This window comes from Chiloscyllium punctatum, chromosome 16, assembly GCF_047496795.1.
Source record: "Chiloscyllium punctatum isolate Juve2018m chromosome 16, sChiPun1.3, whole genome shotgun sequence".
Classification (NCBI taxonomy): domain Eukaryota; kingdom Metazoa; phylum Chordata; class Chondrichthyes; order Orectolobiformes; family Hemiscylliidae; genus Chiloscyllium; species Chiloscyllium punctatum.
This window is the reverse complement of record NC_092754.1, coordinates 99,166,538-99,185,210: the sequence shown is the minus strand read 5'-3', so window position 1 is coordinate 99,185,210 and position 18,673 is coordinate 99,166,538.

Here is an 18,673-nt window from a genome sequence, read left to right as displayed (position 1 = left end):
TGGGGGGACAGAAAGAGAGGGGGACAGGGGGCAGAGAGAGAGGGGGCAGAGAGAGGGCAACAGTGATGGTGGCAGAGAGTGGGGAGAGAGAGATGGGACAGAGAGAGGGGGATATAGAGAGGGACAGAGAGAGGGGGACAGGGAGAGGAACAGAGATAGGGGTACAGAGTGGGGGACAGAGAGGGGAACAGAGAGGGGGTCAGAGAGAGGGGGCAGAGAGTGGGGTACAGATTGGGGGACAGAGAGGGTATCAGAGAGGGGGTCAGAGAGAGGGGGGAGGAGAGTAGGGGGATGGAGAGAGTGGGGGACAGAAGGAGAGGGGGACAGCGGCAGAGAGAGAGGGGGCAGAGACAGAGGGACAGAGAGGGGGGCAGAGAGCGGGGGTGGGAGAGAGGGGACAGAGACAGGGGTACAGAGAGAGGGTGATGGGGGGTCAGAGAGATGGGGACAGAGAGATGGGGACAGAGCTAGCGGGGAGATAGAGTGGGTCAGAGGGAGAGGGACAGAGAGAGTGGGGGAGATAGAGGGGGTCAGAGAGAGAGCGGTACAGAGAGGGGGGCAGAGAGGGGGGTACAGAGAGAGTGGGACAGAGAGAGGGGGGAGGAGAGAGGGGGGACAGAGAGAGAGGGGGATGGAGAGAGAGGGGCACAGAGAGAGAGGGGCAGAGAGAGAGGCGGTCAGAGAGCGGGCGACAGAGAGAGGGGGACAGAGAGAGGGAGGACAGAGAGAGGGGTGACAGAGAGAGGGGGGTGGAGAGAGGGGGACAGGGAGAGAGGAAGACAGTGAGAGAGAGGGACAGAGAGAGAGTGGGGCAGAGAGAAAGGTGGGGTCAGATAGAGAGGGATAGAGAGAGAGGGTGTCAGAGAGAGGCTGACAGAGAGAGAGGGGGACAGAGAGACGGGGGACAGAGAGAGGGGAGGACAGAGAGAGAGGGGGACAGAGAAAGAGGGGCAGAGAGAGAGGGGGACAGAGAGAGGACGACAGAGAGAGGGGGGGACAGAGAGAGAGGGCGACCGAGAGAGAGAGAGGGTGCGAGAGAGGGGGACACAGAGGGGGGATATAGAGAGGAACAGAGAGAGGGGTACAGAGTGGGGGACAGAGAGGGGATCAGAGAGGGGGTCAGAGAGAGGGGGGCAGAGAGTAGGGGGATGGAGAGAGTGGGGGGACAGAAAGAGAGGGGGACAGGGGGCAGAGAGAGAGGGGGCAGAGAGAGGGCAACAGAGATGGTGGCAGAGAGTGGGGAGAGACAGATGGGACAGAGAGAGGGGGATATAGAGAGGGACAGAGAGAGGGGGACAGGGAGAGGAACAGAGATAGGGGTACAGAGTGGGGGACAGAGAGGGGAACAGAAAGGGGGTCAGAGAGAGGGGGCAGAGAGTGGGGTACAGAGTGGGGGACAGAGAGGGTATCAGAGAGGCGGTCAGAGAGAGGGGGGAAGAGAGTAGGGGGATGGAGAGAGTGGGGGACAGAAGGAGAGGGGGACAGGGGCAGAGAGAGAGGGGGCAGAGAGACGACAACAGAGAGGGGGGCAGAGAGCGGGGGTGGGAGAGAGGGGACAGAGACAGGGGGACAGAGAGAGGGTGATGGGGGGTCAGAGAGATGGGGACAGAGAGATGGGGACAGAGAGAGCGGGGAGATAGAGTGGGTCAGAGGGAGAGGGACAGAGAGAGTGGGGGAGATAGAGGGGGTCAGAGAGAGAGCGGTACAGAGAGGGGGGCAGAGAGAGAGAGTGCAGAGAGATGGCGACAGAGAGAGGGTGACAGAGAGAGGGGAGCAGAGAGAGGAGTCAGTTGGAAGGGACAGAGAATTGGGGACAGAGAGAGGCGAGTTGGAGAGAGAGGGGGATAGAGAGAGGCGGGTGGGAGAGAGAGGGGGACAGAGAGAGGGTGAGATAGAGGGCGTCAGAGGGAGGGGTACAGAGAGAGAGGAACAGAGAATTGGGGGGAGAGAGAGAGGGTCAGAGAGTGGGGTAAAGATAGAATGGGAGGTAGAGGGGGTCAGAGAGAGGAGGACAGAGTAAGGGTGGAACAGAGAGAGAGGGGCAGAGAGAGAGGTGTGTGGGAGGGAGAGGGATGCAGAGATTGGACGACAGAGAAGGTGCAAAGAGAGTGGGGGAGATCGAGGGTGTCAGAGAGAGGGGGACAGAGAGAGGGGGAAGGAGAGAGGGGCACATAGAGAGGGGGAGATAGAGGGGGTCAGTGGGAGAGGGACAGAGAGAGGCGCACAGAGAGAGAGGGGACAGAGAGAGAGAGGGGGACAGAGTGAGAGGGGCAGAGAGAGGGGTGACAGAGAGAGGGGGGTCAGAGAGAGAGGGGAGAGAGAGTGGGGGAGAAAGAGGGGGTCAGCACGAGGGGTGACAGAGAGAGAGGGTGCACAGAGAGAGAGAGGACAAGAGTGGGGATGATAGAGGGGGTCAGAGAAGGGTGAACAGAGAGGGGGGCAGTGAGTGGGGGTCAGAGAGGGGGGAACTGAGAGGGGCGGCAAAGAGAGGGGGACAGAGAGAGGGGGGCAGAGAGAGAGGGTGACAGTGAGGACGTACAGAGAGAGGCGGGTGGAAGGGAGAGGGGGTCAGATAGAGGGCGACAGAGATTGGTGCAGAAAACGGGGGTGAAAGAGAGGGGACAGAGTGAGAGGGACAGAGGTAGAGGGACAGAGAGTGTGGGACAGAGAGAGAGGCGAGTGGGAGAGAAAGCGGGTTAGAGTGAGGCGGCTGGGAGACAGAGGGGGACATAGAGAGGGGGACAGAGAGAGGGAGAGATAGAGCGGGGCAGAGGGAGGGGGACAGAGAGGGGGCACACAGAATGGGGAAGGTAGACGGGGTCAGAGAGAGGGGGACAGAAAGAATGGGAGATAGAGGGGTTCAGAGAAAGGGCGACAGAGAGAGATGCACAGAGAGTGGGTGAGAAAGAGGGGGTAAGAGAGAGACGGGACAGAGAGAGAGGGGACAGAGAGGGGGGGAACAGAGAGAGAGGGGGGCAGAGAGAGAGGGGGACAGAGAGAGAGGGGCAGAGAGAGATGGGGGCAGAGAGAGAGGGACAGAGATAGGGGGAAAGAGAGAGGCGGTTGGGAGGGAGAGGGGCTCAGAGAGAGAGCGACAGACAGAGGGGGAGATAGAGAGGGACAGAGAGAGAGGGACAGAGATTGAGGGTCAGAGAGAAGGGTACAGAGAGGGGAAGAGAGGGGTCAAGAGAGAAGGGAACAGAGAGGGGGGGGGACAGAGAGGGGGGTCAGAGTGAGTGGGGGCAGAGAGCAGGCGAGAGAGAGCGGGGACAGAGAGAGGGGTACAGAGAGAGGGGGACAGAGAGAGGGGGGACAGAGAGAGAGGCGGGAGGGAGAGAGAGGATCAGAGAGAGGCGGGTGGGAGAGAGTGGGGGTCACAGAGAGGGCGACAGAGAGAGAGGGACAGAGAGAGATGGGGCAGAGAGAGGGCGACAGAGAGAGGGGGACAGAGAGAGGGAGACAGAGAGAGATGGGGCAGAGAGAGGTGGTAGAGAGAGGGGTAGAGAGAGAGGGTGACAGAGAGAGAGGGACAGAGAGTGGGGCACAAAGAGAGGGGGGACAGAGAGAGTGGCACAGAGAATTAGGGGTCAGAGAGAGGGGGGACAGAGAGAGGGCGACAAGGAGCGGGGGGACAAAGAGAGAGGAGGACAGAAATGGGGGACAGAGAGATTGAGAGATAGAGGGGGTCAGCGGGAGTGGGACAGAGAGAGAGGAACAGAGAATGGGGGAGATAGGGGGGTCAGAGAGTGGGGTAAAGATAGAATGGGAGGTAGAGGGGGTCAGAGAGAGGAGGACAGAGTGAGGGGGAACAGAGAAAGGGGCAGAGAGAGATGGGGCAGATTAAGGTGGGAACAGAGAGAGGGGAGAAAGAGGGAGGTGGGTGGGAGGGAGAGGGATACAGAGAGAGGACGACAGAGAGAGGGGCAAAGAGAGTGGGGGAGATCGAGGGTGTCAGAGAGAGGGGGACAGAGGGGGGGGGATGGAGAGAGGGGGACATAGAGAGGGGGAGATAGAGGGGGTCATTGGAGGAGGGACAGAGAGAGGCGCACAGAGAGAGAGGGGACAGAGAGAGAGAGGGGGACAGAGTGAGGGTGGCAGAGAGAGGGGTGACAGAGCGAGGGGGTCAGAGAGAGAGGGGAGAGAGAGTGGGGGAGAAAGAGGGGGTGAGAGAAGGGGGAACAGAGAGAGGACAGAGAGTGGGGCAGATAGAGGGGGTCAGAGAGAGACGGGAGAGAGAGAGAGAGGGGACAGAGATGGGGGGAACAGAGAGAGAGGGGGACAGATAGAGAGGGGAACAGAGAGAAAGGGGCAGAGAGAGATGGGGGCAGAGAGAGAGGGACAGAGAGAGGGAGGACAGAGAGAGGGGTGACAGAGAGAGGGGGGTGGAGAGAGGGGGACAGGGAGAGAGGAGGACAGGGAGAGAGAGGGACAGAGAGAGAGTGGGGCAGAGAGAAAGGTGGGGTCAGATAGAGAGGGATAGAGAGAGAGGGTGTCAGAGAGAGGCTAACAGAGAGAGAGGGGGACAGAGAGACGGGGGACAGAGAGAGGGGAGGACAGAGAGAGAGGGGGACAGAGAAAGAGGGGCAGAGAGAGAGGGGGTCAGAGAGAGGACGACAGAGAGAGGGGGGACAGAGAGAGAGGGCGACATAGAGAAAGAGAGTGTGCGAGAGAGGGGGACACAGAGGGGGGAATATAGAGAGGAACAGAGAGAGGGGTACAGAGTGGGGGACAGAGGGGGATCAGAGAGGGGGTCAGAGAGAGGGGGGCAGAGAGTAGGGGGATGGAGAGAGTGGGGGGACAGAAAGAGAGGGGGACAGGTGGCAGAGAGAGAGGGGGCAGAGAGAGGGCAACAGAGATGGTGGCAGAGAGTGGGGAGAGAGAGATGGGACAGAGAGAGGGGGATATAGAGAGGGACAGAGAGGGGGGAACAGGGAGAGGAACAGAGATAGGGGTACAGAGTGGGGGACAGAGAGGGGAACAGAGAGGGGGTCAGAGAGAGGGGGCAGAGAGTGCTGTACAGAGTGGGGGACAGAGAGGGGATCAGAGAGGGGGTCAGAGAGAGGGGGGCAGAGAGTAGGGGGTTGGAGAGAGTGGGGGGACAGAAAGAGAGCGGGACAGGGGGCAGAGAGAGAGGGGGCAGAGAGAGGGCAACAGAGATGGTGGCAGAGAGTAGGGAGAGAGAGATGGGACAGAGAGAGAGGGATATAGAGAGGGACAGAGAGAGGGGGACAGGGAGAGGAACAGAGATAGGGGTACAGAGTGGGGGACAGAGAGGGGAACAGAGAGGGGGTCAGAGAGAGGGGGCAGAGAGTGGGGTACAGAGTGGGGGACAGAGAGGGTATCAGAGAGGGGGTCAGAGAGAGGGGGGAAGAGAGTAGGGGGATGGAGAGAGTGGGGGACAGAAGGAGAGTGGGACAGGGGCAGAGAGAGAGGGGGGCAGAGAGCGGGGGTGGGAGAGAGGGGACAGAGACAGTGGGACAGAGAGAGGGTGATGGAGGGTCAGAGAGATGGGGACAGAGAGATGGGGACAGAGAGAGCGGGGAGATAGAGGGGGTCAGAGGGAGAGGGACAGAGAGAGTGGGGGAGATAGAGGGGGTCAGAGAGAGAGCGGTACAGAGAGTGGGGCAGAGAGAGAGAGGGTGCAGAGAGATGGCGACAGAGAGAAGGTGAGAGAGAGAGGGGAGCAGAGAGAGGAGTCAGTTGTAAGGGACAGAGAATTGGTGACAGAGAGAGGCGAGTTGGAGAGAGAGGGGGATAGAGAGAGGCGGGTTGGAGAGAGAGGGGTAAAGAGAGAGGGAGAGATAGAGGGCGTCAGAGGGAGGGGTACAGAGAGAGAGGAACAGAGAATTGGGGGGAGACAGAGAGGTTCAGAGAGTGGGGTAAAGATAGAATGGGAGGTAGAGGGGGTCAGAGAGAGGAGGACAGAGTGAGGGGGGAACAGAGAGAGGGGAGAAAGAGAGAGGTGTGTAGGAGGGAGAGGGATGCAGAGAGAGAGGACGACAGAGAGAGGTGCAAAGAGAGTGGGGGAGATCGAGGGTGTCAGAGAGAGGGGGACAGAGAGAGGGGGAAGGAGAGAGGGGCACATAGAGAGGGGGAGATAGAGGGGGTCAGTGGGAGAGGGACAGAGAGAGCCGCACAGAGAGAGAGGGGACAGAGAGAGAGGGGGGGACAGAGTGAGAGGGGCAGAGAGAGGGGTGACAGAGAGAGGTGGGTCAGAGAGAGAGGGGAGAGAGAGTGGGGGAGAAAGAGGGGTCAGCAAGAGGGGTGACAGAGAGAGAGGGTGCACAGAGAGAGAGAGGACAAGAGTGGGGAAGAGAGAGGGGGTCAGAGAAGGGGGAACAGAGAGGGGGCAGAGAGTGAGGGTCAGAGAGGGGGGAACTGAGAGGGGTGGCAGAGAGAGGGGGACAGAGAGAGGGGGGCAGAGAGAGAGGGTGACAGTAAGGCGTACAGCTGGAGGCGGGTGGAAGGGAGGGGGGGTCAGAGAGAGGGCGACAGAGAATGGGGCAGAAAACGGGGGGGGAGAGAGAGGGGACAGAGTGAGGGGGACAGAGGTAGAGGGTCAGAGAGTAGGGGACCGAGAGAGAGGCGAGTGGGAGAGAAAGCGGGTTAGAGTGAGGCGGCTGGGAGACAGAGGGGGACATAGAGAGGGGGACAGAGAGAGGGAGAGATAGAGCGGGGCAGAGGGAGGGGGACAGAGAGGGGGCACACAGAATGGGGAAGGTAGACGGGGTCAGAGAGAGGCGGACAGAAAGAATGGGAGATAGAGGGGTTCAGAGAAAGGGCGACAGAGAGAGGTGCACAGAGAGTGGGGGAGAAAGAGGGGGTAAGAGAGAGACGGGACAGAGAGAGAGGGGACAGAGAGGGGGGGAACAGACAGAGAGTGGGGCAGAGAGAGATGGGGGCAGAGAGAGAGGGACAGAGATAGGGGGAAAGAGAGAGGCGGTTGGGATGGAAGGGGCTCAGAGAGTGAGCGACAGACAGAGGTGGAGATAGAGAGGGACAGAGAGAGTGGGACAGAGATTGAGGGTCAGAGAGAAGGGTACAGAGAGGGGAAGAGAGGGGTCAAGAGAGAAGGGAACAGAGAGAGGCGGGGACAGAGAGGGGGGTCAGAGTGAGACGGGGCAGAGAGCAGGCGAGAGAGAGCGGGGACAGAGAGGGGGGGACAGAGAGAGGGGGGCAGAGAGAGAGGCGGGAGGGAGGGAGAGGAGCAGTGAAAGGCGGGTGGGAGAGAGTGGGGGTCACAGAGAGGGCGACAGAGAGAGGGGGACAGAGAGAGATGGGTCAGAGAGAGGGCGACAGAGAGAGGGGGACAGAGAGAGGGAGACAGAGAGAGAGGGGGCAGAGAGAGGTGGTAGAGAGAGGGGTCGAGAGAGAGGGTGACAGAGAGAGGGGGACAGAGAGTGGGGGAGATAGACGGGTCAGAGAGAGAGGGTTACAGAGAGAGAGAGGGGGACAGAGAGAGGGGGACAAAGAGAGGGGGGACAGAGAGAGTGGCACAGAGAGAGAGGGGGCAGAGAGTCGGGGAGAGAGAGAGGGGACAAAGAGAGCAGTACAGCGAGAGGGGGACAGCGAGAGGGGGCAGAGACAAAGGCAGGTGGGAGAGAGAGGGGGTTAGAGAGAGGCGGGTGGTAAAGAGAGGGGGACAGAGAGAGAGAGAGATAGGGGGTCAGAGGGAGGGGGACAGAGAGAGGGGCACAGAGAATGGGGGAGATAGAGGGGGTCAGAGAGAAGGGGACAGAAAGAATGGGAGGTAGAGGGGGTCAGAGAGAGGGGGACAGAGAGTGGGGCACAGAGAGTGGAGGAGATAGAGGGGGTAAGAGAGAGAGGGGAGAGAGGGAGCAGGGGACAGAAAGAGAGGGGGACAGAGAGACAGGGCGACAGAGAGATGGCGACAGAGAGAGGATGGCAGAGAGAGGGGGTACAGAGAGAGAGGGTGACAGAGAGAGGGCGAGAGAGAGAGGGGGAGAGAGGGGGGTACACAGAGACAGGGGCAGAGTGAGGGATTCAGAGAGAGTGCGACAGAGAGGGGGGGACAGAAATAGGGGAGTCAAAGAGAGGGGGACAGAGAGAGGGGTGACAAAGAGAGGGGGATAGAGAGAAGGGGGCAGAGTGAGAAGAGGGCAGAGAGAGAGGGGGACAGACAGAGCGGAGGGCAGAGAGAGAGGGGTGCAGAGAGAGGGCGAGAGAGAGAGAGAGGGGGACAGAGAAAGGGGACAGAGAGGGAGGGGCAGAGACAGGGAGTCAGAGAGAGTGCGACGGGGGGGGAAAGAGGGAGGGGAGTCAAAGAGAGGGGGACAGAGAGAGGGCTGTCAAAGAGAGGGGGACAGAGATAAGGGGGCAGAGAGAGAGAGGGCAGCAGAGTGAGAGGGGGCAGAGAGAGGGGACAGGGAGAGAGGGGGGACAGAGAGAGAGAGGGGGACAGAGAGAGGGGGGGACAGAGAGGGGGGGTACAGAGAGGGGGTTCAGAGTGAGAGGGGATCAGAGAGAGGGCGACAGAGAGAGGGGGACAGAGAATTAGGGGGACAGAGAGAGGGGGGGACAGGGAGAGACTGGGACAGAGAGAGAGGGGCACAGAGAGAGAGGGCCAGAGAGAGGGGGTCAGAGAGAGGGCGACAAGGAGCGGGGGGACAAAGAGAGAGGAGGACAGAAATGGGGGACAGAGAGATTGAGAGATAGAGGGGGTCAGAGGGAGGGGGACAGAGAGAGAGGAACAGAGAATGGGGGAGATAGGGGGGTCAGAGAGTGGGGTAAAGATAGAATGGGAGGTAGAGGGGGTCAGAGAGAGGAGGACAGAGTGAGGGGTGAACAGAGAGAGTGCAGAGAGAGATGGGGCAGATTAAGGGGGGAACAGAGAGAGGGGAGAAAGAGAGAGGTGGGTGGGAGGGAGAGGGATGCAGAGAGAGGACGACAGAGAGAGGGGCAAAGGGAGTGGGGGAGATCGAGGGTGTCAGAGAGAGAGGGACAGAGAGAGGGGGCGATGGGGAGAGGGGGACATAGAGAGGGGGAGATAGAGGGGGTCAGTGGGAGAGGGACAGAGAGAGCCGCACAGAGAGAGAGGGGATAGAGAGAGAGAGAGAGAGGGACAGAGTGAGAGTGGCAGGGAGAGGGGTGACAGAGAGAGGGGGTCAGAGAGAGAGGGGAGTGAGAGTGGGGGAGAAAGTGGGGGTCAGAGAAGGGGGAACAGAGAGAGGACAGAGAGTGGGGCAGATAGAGGTGGTCAGAGAGAGGGGGACAGAGAGGCAGAGGGACAGAAGGAGAGAGGGGGCAGAGAGAAAGGGGGGCAGAGAGAGAGTGGTTCAGAGAGAGGGCGACAGAGAGAGAGGGGGACAGAGAGAGAGAGGGGAACACAGAGGGGGGAGGACAGAGAGAGGGGACAGAGAGAGAGGTGGTCAGAGAGAGGGCGACAGATAGAGGGGGACAGAGAGTGGGAGCGATGGGGGCGAAGAGAGAGAGGGGTCAGAGAAAGGGCTACAGAGGGAGAGGGATAGAGAAGGGGAGACAGAGAGAGAGGATGGTGGGCGAGAAAGCGGTTTAGAGAGAGGCGGGTGGGAGGCAGAGGGGGACAGAAAGAGGGCGAAATAGAGGGGGTCAGAGGGAGGGGGACAGAGAGAGTGGCACAGAGATGGGGGAGATAGAATGGGTCAGAGAGAAGGGGACAGAAAGAATGGGAGTTAGAGGGGGTCAGAGCGAGGGGGACAGAGAGTGGGGCACAGAGAGTGGGGGAGATAGAGGGGGTCAGATAGAGAGGGGAGAGTGGGAGCAGGGGACAGAGAGAGAGGGGGACAGAGAGAGGGGGGTACAGAGAGAGGGTTCAGAGTGAGAGGGGATCAGAGAGAGGGCGACAGAGAGAGGGGGGACAGAGAATGAGGGGGCAGAGAGAGGGGCACAGAGAGAGACTGGGACAGAGAGAGAGGGGCACTGAGAGAGAGGGGCAGAGAGAGGGGGTCAGAGAGAGGTGGACAGAGAGGGAGAGGGACAGAAGGAGAGAGGGGAAGAGAGAAAGGGTGGCAGAGAGAGAGTGGTTCAGAGAGAGGGCGACACAGAGAGAGGGGGACAGAGAGAGAGAGGGGAACACAGAGGGGGGAGGACAGAGAGAGGGGACAGAGAGAGAGGTGGTCAGAGAAAGGGCGACAGATAGAGGGGGACAGGGAGTGGGAGAGATGGGGGCAGAGAGAGAGGGGTCAGAGAAAGGGCTACAGAGGGAGAGGGATAGAGAGGAGGAGACAGAGAGAGAGGATGGTGGGCGAGAAAGCGGTTTAGAGAGAGGCGGGTGGGAGGCAGAGGGGGACAGAAAGAGGGCGAAATAGAGGGGGTCAGAGGGAGGGGGACAGGGAGAGGGGAACAGAGATGGGGGAGATAGAATGGGTCAGAGAGAAGGGGACAGAAAGAATGGGAGTTAGAGGGGGTCAGAGCGAGGGGGACAGAGAGTGGGCACAGAGAGTGGGGGAGATAGAGGGGGTCAGATAGAGAGGGGAGAGAGGGAGCAGGGGACAGAGAGAGAGGGGGACAGAGAGATAGTGCGACAGAGAGATGGCGACAGAGAGAGGATGACAGAGAGGGTGGGACAGAGAGAGAGGGTGTCAGAGAGAGGGCGAGAGAGAGAGGGGGGGAGAGAGAGGGGGGGAGATCGAGGGTGTCAGAGAGAGGGGGAACAGAGAGAGGGGGGGATGGAGAGAGAGGGACATAGAGAGGGGGAGATAGAGGGTGTCAGTGGGAGAGGGACAGAGAGAGGCGCACAGAGAGAAAGGGGACAGAGAGTGAGAGGGGGGACAGAGTGAGGGTGGCAGAGAGAAGGGTGACAGAGAGAGGGGTTCAGAGAGAGAGGGGAGAGAGAGTAGGGAAGAAAGAGGGGGTCAGAGAAGGGGGAACAGAGAGAGGACAGAGAGTGGGGCAGATAGAGGGGGTCAGAGAGAGACGGGACAGAGAGAGAGGGGACAGGGGGGGGGAACAGAGAGAGAGGGGGCAAAGAGAGAGGGGGACAGAGAGAGAGGGGCAGAGAGAGATGGGGGCAGAGAGAGAGGGGGACAGAGAGAAAGGGGACAGAGAGAGCGGGGAGACAGAGGGGGTCAGAGGGAGAGGGACAGAGAGAGTGGGGGAGATAGAGGGGGTCAGAGAGAGAGCGGTACAGAGAGGGGGGCAGAGAGAGAGAGGATGCAGAGAGATGGCGACAGAGAGAGGGTGACAGAGAGAGGGGTGCAGAGAGAGGAGTCAGTTGTAAGGGACAGAGAATTGGGGACAGAGAGAGGCGAGTTGGAGAGAGAGGGGGATAGAGAGAGGCGGGTGGGAGAGAGAGGGGGACAGAGAGAGGGAGAGATAGAGGGCGTCAGAGGGAGGGGGACAGAGAGAGAGGAACAGAGAATTGGGGGGAGATAGAGAGGGTCAGAGAGAGGGGTAAAGATAGAATGGGAGGTAGAGGGGGTCAGAGAGAGGAGGACAGAGTGAGGGGGGAACAGAGAGAGAGGGGCAGAGAGAGATGGGGCAGAGTAAGGGGGAACAGAGAGAGGGGAGAAAGAGAGAGGTGTGTGGGAGGGAGAGGGATGCAGAGAGAGGACGACAGAGAGAGGTGCAAAGAGAGTGGGGGAGATCGAGGGTGTCAGAGAGAGGGGGACAGAGAGAGGGGGAAGGAGAGAGGGGCACATAGAGAGGGGGAGATAGAGGGGGTCAGTGGGAGAGGGACAGAGAGAGCCGCACAGAGAGTGAGGGGACAGAGAGAGAGAGGGGGACAGAGTGAGTGGGGCAGAGAGAGGGGTGACAGAGAGGTGGGTCAGAGAGAGAGGGGAGAGAGAGTGGGGGAGAAAGAGGGGTCAGCAAGAGGGGTGACAGAGCGAGAGGGTACACAGAGAGAGAGGACAAGAGTGGGGAAGAGAGAGGGGGTCAGAGAAGGGGGAATAGAGAGGGGGGCAGAGAGTGGGGGTCAGAGAGGGGGGAACTGAGAGGGGCGGCAGAGAGAGGGGGACAGAGAGAGAGGGGCAGAGAGAGAGGGTGACAGTGAGGACGTACAGAGAGAGGCGGGTGGAAGGGAGTGGGCGTCAGAGTGAGGGCGACAGAGAATGGGGCAGAAAACGGGGGGGGAGAGAGAGGGGACAGAGTGAGGGGGACAGAGGTAGAGGGACAGAGAGTGGGGGACAGAGAGAGAGAGAGTGGGAGAGAAAGCGGGTTAGAGTGAGGCGGCTGGGAGACAGAGGGGGACAGAGAGAGGGAGAGATAGAGCGGGGCAGAGGGAGAGGGACAGAGAGGGGGCACACAGAATGGGGAAGGTAGACAGGGTCAGAGAGAGGCGGACAGAAAGAATGGGAGATAGAGGGGTTCTGAGAAAGGGCGACAGAGAGAGGGGCACAGAGAGTGGGTGAGAAAGAGGGGGTAAGAGAGAGACGGGACAGAGAGAGAGGGGACAGAGAGGGGGGAACAGAGAGAGAGGGAGGCAGAGAGAGAGAGGGGGACAGAGAGAGAGGGGCAGAGAGAGATGGGGGCAGAGAGAGAGGGACAGAGATAGGGGGGAAAGAGAGAGGCGGTTGGGAGGGAGAGGGGCTCAGAGAGAGAGCGACAGACAGAGGGGGAGTTAGAGAGGGACAGAGAGAGGGGGACAGAGATTGAGGGTCAGAGAGAAGGGTACAGAGAGGGGAAGAGAGGGGTCAAGAGAGAAGGGAACAGAGAGAGGGGGGGCACAGAGAGGGGGGTCAGAGTGAGAGGGGGCAGAGAGCAGGCGAGAGAGAGCGGGGACAGAGAGAGGGGGACAGAGAGAGAGGGACAGAGAGAGAGGCGGGAGGGAGAGAGAGGTTCAGAGAGAGGCGGGTGGGAGAGAGTGGGGGTCACAGAGAGGGCGACAGAGAGAGGGGGACAGAGAGAGATGGGGCAGAGAGAGGGCGACAGAGAGAGGGGGACAGAGAGAGGGAAACAGAGAGAGATGGGGCAGAGAGAGGTGGCAGAGAGAGGGGTAGAGAGAGAGGGTGACAGAGCGAGGGGGACAGAGAGTGGGGGAGATAGACGGGTCAGAGAGAGAGGGTTACAGAGAGAGAGGGGGACAGAGAGAGGGGGACAAAGAGAGGGGGGACAGAGAGAGTGGCACAGAGAGAGAGGGGGGCAGAGAGTCTGGGAGAGAGAGAGGGGACAAAGAGAGTAGTACAGCGAGAGGGGGACAGAGAGAGATGGACAGAGACAAAGGCAGGTGGGAGAGAGAGGGGGTTAGAGAGAGGCGGGTGGTACAGAGAGGGGGACAGAGAGAGAGATATAGGGGGTCAGAGGGAGGGGGACAGAGTGAGGGGCACAGAGAATGGGGGAGATAGAGGGGGTCAGAGAGAAGGGGACAGAAAGAATGGGAGGTAGAGGGGGTCAGAGAGAGGGGGACAGAGAGTGGGGCACAGAGAGTGGAGGAGATAGAGGGGGTAAGAGAGAGAGGGGAGAGAGGGAGCAGGAGACAGAAAGAGAGGGGGACAGAGAGACAGGGCGACAGAGAGATGGCGACAGAGAGAGGATGGCAGAGAGAGGGGGTACAGAGAGAGAGGGTGACAGAGAAAGGGCGAGATAGAGAGGGGGAGAGAGAGGGGGGGTACACAGAGAGAGGGGCAGAGTGAGGGATTCAGAGAGAGTGCGACAGAGAGGGGGGGACAGAAATAGGGGAGTCAAAGAGAGGGGGACAGAGAGAGGGGTGACAAAGAGAGGGGGATAGAGAGAAGGGGGCAGAGTGAGAAGGGGGCAGAGAGAGAGGGGGACAGACAGCTCGGAGTGCAGAGAGAGAGGGGTGCAGAGAGAGGGCGAGAGCAGAGAGAGGGGGACAGAGAAAGGGGACAGAGAGGGAGGGGCAGAGAGAGGGAGTCAGAGAGAGTGCGACGGGGGGGGAAAGAGGGAGGGGAGTCAAAGAGAGGGGGACAGAGAGAGGGCTGTCAAAGAGAGGGGGACAGAGATAAGGGGGCAGAGAGAGGGCAGCAGAGTGAGAGGGGGCAGAGAGAGGGGACAGGGAGAGGGGGGGACAGAGAGAGAGGGGGACAGAGAGAGGGGGGGACAGAGAGGGGGTGTACAGAGAGGGGGTTCAGAGTGAGAGGGGATGAGAGAGAGGGCGACAGAGAGAGGGGGACAGAGAATTAGGGAGACAGAGAGGGGGGGACAGAGAGAGACTGGGACAGAGAGAGAGGGGCACAGAGAGAGAGGGCCAGAGAGAGGGGGTCAGAGAGAGGGCGACAAGGAGCGGGGGGACAAAGAGAGAGGAGGACAGAAATGGGGGACAGAGACATTGAGAGATAGAGGGGGTCAGAGGGAGGGGGACAGAGAGAGAGGAACAGAGAATGGGGGAGATAGGGGGGTCAGAGAGTGGGGTAAAGATAGAATGGGAGGTAGAGGGGGTCAGAGAGAGGAGGACAGAGTGAGGGGGGAACAGAGAGAGAGGCAGAGAGAGATGGGGCAGATTAAGGGGGGAACAGAGAGAGGGGAGAAAGAGAGAGGTGGGTGGGAGGGAGAGGGATGCAGAGAGAGGACGACAGAGAGAGGGGCAAAGGGAGTGGGGGAGGTCGAGGGTGTCAGAGAGAGGTGGACAGATAGAGGGGGGAATGGAGAGAGGGGGACATAGAGAGGGGGAGATAGAGGGGGTCAGTGGGAGAGGGACAGAGAGAGGCGCACAGAGAGAGAGGGGACAGAGAGAGAGAGGGGGACAGAGTGAAGGTGGCTGAGAGAGGGGTGACAGAGAGAGGGGGTCAGAGAGAGAGGGGAGAGAGAGTGGGGGAGATAGAGGGGGTCAGAGAGAGACGGGACAGAGAGAGAGGGGACAGAGAGGGGGGGAACAGAGAGAGAGGGGGACAGATAGAGAGGGGGACAGAGAGAAAGGGGCAGAGAGAGATGGGGGTAGAGAGAGAGATGGACAGAGAGAGGGGGGATAGAGAGAGGCGGTTGGGAGGGAGAGGGGCTCAGAGAGTGGGCGACAGACAGAGGGGGAGATAGAGAGGGACAGAGAGAGGGGGACAGAGATTGAGGGTCAGAGAGAAGGGTACAGAGAGGGGAAAGAGAGGGGGTCAGAGAGAAGGGAACAGAGAGAGGGGGGGAAGAGAGGGGGTCAGAGTGAGTGGGGGCAGAGAGCAGGCGAGAGAGAGCGGGGACAGAGAGAGGGGTGGACAGAGAGAGGGGGGTACAGAGAGAGGGTTCAGAGTGAGAGGGGATCAGAGAGAGGGCGACAGAGAGAGGGGGGACAGAGAATGAGGGGGCAGAGAGAGTGGCACAGAGAGAGACTGGGACAGAGAGAGAGGGGCACAGAGAGAGAGGGGCAGAGAGAGCGGGTCAGAGAGAGGGGGACAGAGAGGGAGAGGAACCGAGAGAGAGAGGGGGCAGAGAGAAAGGGGGGCAGAGAGAGAGGGGGACAGAGAGAGGGAGGGGAACATAGAGGGGGGAGGACAGATAGAGGGGACAGAGAGAGAGGTGGTCAGAGAGAGGGCGACAGATAGAGTGGGACAGGGAGTGGGAGAGATGGGGGCAGAGAGAGAGGGATCAGAGAAAGGGCTACAGAGGGAGAGGGATAGAGAGGGGGAGACAGAGAGAGAGGATGGTGGGCGAGAAAGCGGTTTAGAGAGAGGCGGGTGGGAGGCAGAGGGGGACAGAAAGAGGGCGAAATAGAGGGGGTCAGAGGGAGGGGGACAGAGAGAGGGGCACAGAGATGGGGGAGATAGAGGGGGTCAGAGAGAAGGGGTCAGAAAGAATGGGAGGTCGAGGGGCTCAGAGAGAGGGGGACAGAGAGTGGGGCACAGAGAGTGGGGGAGATAGAGGGGGTCAGAGAGAGAGGGGAGAGAGGGAGCAGGGGACAGAGAGAGAGGGTGACAGAGAGATAGGGCGAGAGAGAGAGGGGGAGAGAGAGAGGGGTGGCAGAGAGAGAGGGTCGGAGAGAGGAGGCCAGAGAGAGTGCGACAGAGAGAGGGGAGACAGAAAGAGGGGAGTCAAAGAGAGGGGTACAGAGAGACAGGTAACAAAGAGAGGGGGACAGAGAGAAGGGGGGCAGAGAGGGGGTGGGGCAGAGAGAGAGGGGGACAGACAGAGAGGAGGGCAGAGAGACAAGGGTGCAGAGAGAGAGCGAGAAAGAGAGGGGGCAGAGAGAGGGGACAGAGAGACGGGGATAGAGGGAGAGGGGGACAGAGAGACAGGGGGGCAGAGAGAGGGGGACAGAGAGAGGGGGGGAAGAGAGGGGGTCAGAGTGAGTGGGGGAGAGAGCAGGCGAGAGAGCGCGGGGACAGAGAGAGGGGTGGACAGAGAGAGGGGGGTACAGAGAGAGGGTTCAGAGTGAGAGGGGATCAGAGAGAGGGCGACAGAGAGAGGGGGGACAGAGAATGAGGGGGACAGAGAGAGAGGAACAGAGAATTGGGGGGAGATAGAGAGGGTCAGAGAGAGGGGTAAAGATAGAATGGGAGGTAGAGGGGGTCAGAGAGAGGAGGACAGAGTGAGGGGGGAACAGAGAGAGAGGGGCAGAGAGAGATGGGGCAGAGTAAGGGGGAACAGAGAGAGGGGAGAAAGAGAGAGGTGTGTGGGAGGGAGAGGGATGCAGAGAGAGGACGACAGAGAGAGGTGCAAAGAGAGTGGGGGAGATCGAGGGTGTCAGAGAGAGGGGGACAGAGAGAGGGGGAAGGAGAGAGGGGCACATAGAGAGGGGGAGATAGAGGGGGTCAGTGGGAGAGGGGCAGAGAGAGTTGGTCAGAGAGAGGGCGACAAGGAGTGGGGGGACCAAGAGAGAGGGGGAGAGAGATGGGGGACTGAGAGAGTGGTGACAGAGAAAGGGGGACAGAGAGAGAGGGGCAAGAGAGAGAGGGGGCAGAGAGTGGGGGACAGAGAGGAAGAGGGACAGAGAGAGAGGGGAACAGAGAGAAAGGGGGGCAGAGAGAGAGGGGAGAGAAAGAGCAGGGGACGGAGAGAGAGGGGGACAGACAGATAGGGCGACAGAGAGATGGCGACAGAGAGAGGATGACAGAGAGGGGGGGGGCAGAGAGAGAGGGTGTCAGAGAGAGGGCGAGAGAGAGAGAGAGGGGGAGAGAGAGGGTGGGTACAGAGAGAGAGCGACAGAGAGAGGGAGTCAGAGAGAGTACGACATAGAGAGGTGGGGACAGAAAGAGGGGAATCAAAGTGAGAGGGACAGAGAGAGGGGTGACAAAGAGAGGGGGACAGAGAGAAGGGGGGCAGAGACAGGGGGGGCAGAGAGAGGGGGACAGACAGAGAGGAGGGCAGAGAGAGAGGGGTGCAGAGAGAGGGCGAGAGAGAAAGGGGGATAGAGAGAGGGGTGACAAAGAGAGGGGGACAGAGAGAAGGGGGCAGAGAGAGGGGGGGCAGAGTGAGAGCGGGCAGACAGAGGGGACAGAGAGACGGGGGACAGAGAGGGGGGACAGAGAGAGAGGGGCTCAGAGAAAGGGGCAGAGAGAGAGGGGGTCATAGAGAGGGCGACAGACAGAGGGGGGACAGAGAATGAGGCGGACAGAGAGAGGGGGGACAGAGAGAGACTGGGACAGAGAGAGAGGGGCACAGAGAGAGAGGGGCACAGAGAGGGGTCAGAGAGAGGGCGACAGAGAGCGGGGGGACGAAGAGAGAGGGGGACAGAGATGGGTGACAGAGAGACGGGTGACAGAGAAAAGGGGACAGAGAGTGAGGGGGTAGAGAGAGGGGGGCAGAGAAGGAGAGGGATAGAGAAAGAGAGGGGCAGAGAGAATGGGGGAGGTAGAGGGGGTCAGAGAGAGGGGGACGGAAAGAATGGGAGGTAAAGGGGGTCAGAGGAAGGGGACAGAGAGAGGGCACAGAGAGTAGGGGAGATAGAGGGGTTCAGAGAGAGAGAGGGGACAGAGAGAGGGGACAGAGATGGGGTGACAGACAGAGAGGGGACAGAGAGAGAGGAGAACAGAGAGAGGGGCAGAGAGAGATGGGAGCAGAAAGAGGGGGACAGAGAGAGGGGGGAAACAGAGAGGCGGGTGGGAGGGAGTGGGGCTCAGAGAGAGGGCGACAGACAGAGGGGGAGATAGAGAGGGACAGAGAGGGGGGCACAGAGATTGAGGGTCAGAGAAAAGGGTACAGAGAGGGGAAAGAGAGGGGGTCAGAGAGAAGGGGCAGAGAGAGGGGGGACAGAGAGGGGGGTCAGAGTGAGAGGCGGCAGAGAGCGGGGAGAGAGAGGGGACAGAGAGAGGGGAACAGAGCGAGGGTGACAGAGAGCGAGGGGGCAGAGAGAGAGAGGCGTGGGAGAGAGAGGCGTGGGAGAGAGAGGGGTCAGAGAGAGGCGGGTGAGAGAGAGAGGGGGACAAAGAGAGGGGGAACAGAGAGAGCGGGACAGAGAGAGAGGGAGGTACAGAGAGAGAGGGGGACAAAGTGGGGGATAGAGAGAGGGCGACAGAGAGAGGGTGCAGAGAGCGGGGGAGAGAGAGAGGCAGTTGGGAGAGAGTGGGGGTCAGAAGGAGGGCGACAGAGAGAGGGGACAGAGATTGGTGGAGATCGAGGGGATCAGAAAGAGAAAGACAGAGAGAGAGAGGGGACAGAGAGAGAGGGGGCAGAAGAGGGCGACAGAGTGAGGGGGACAGAGAGAGGGGGACAGAGAGAGAGGGGGCAGAGAGAAGGGGTAGAGAGAGGGGGACAGAGAGAGGGGGACAGAGAGAGGGGGACAGAGAGTGGGAGAGATAGAGGGTTCAGAGAGAGGGTGACAGAGAGAGAGGGGGACAGAGAGAGGGGGCGAAGA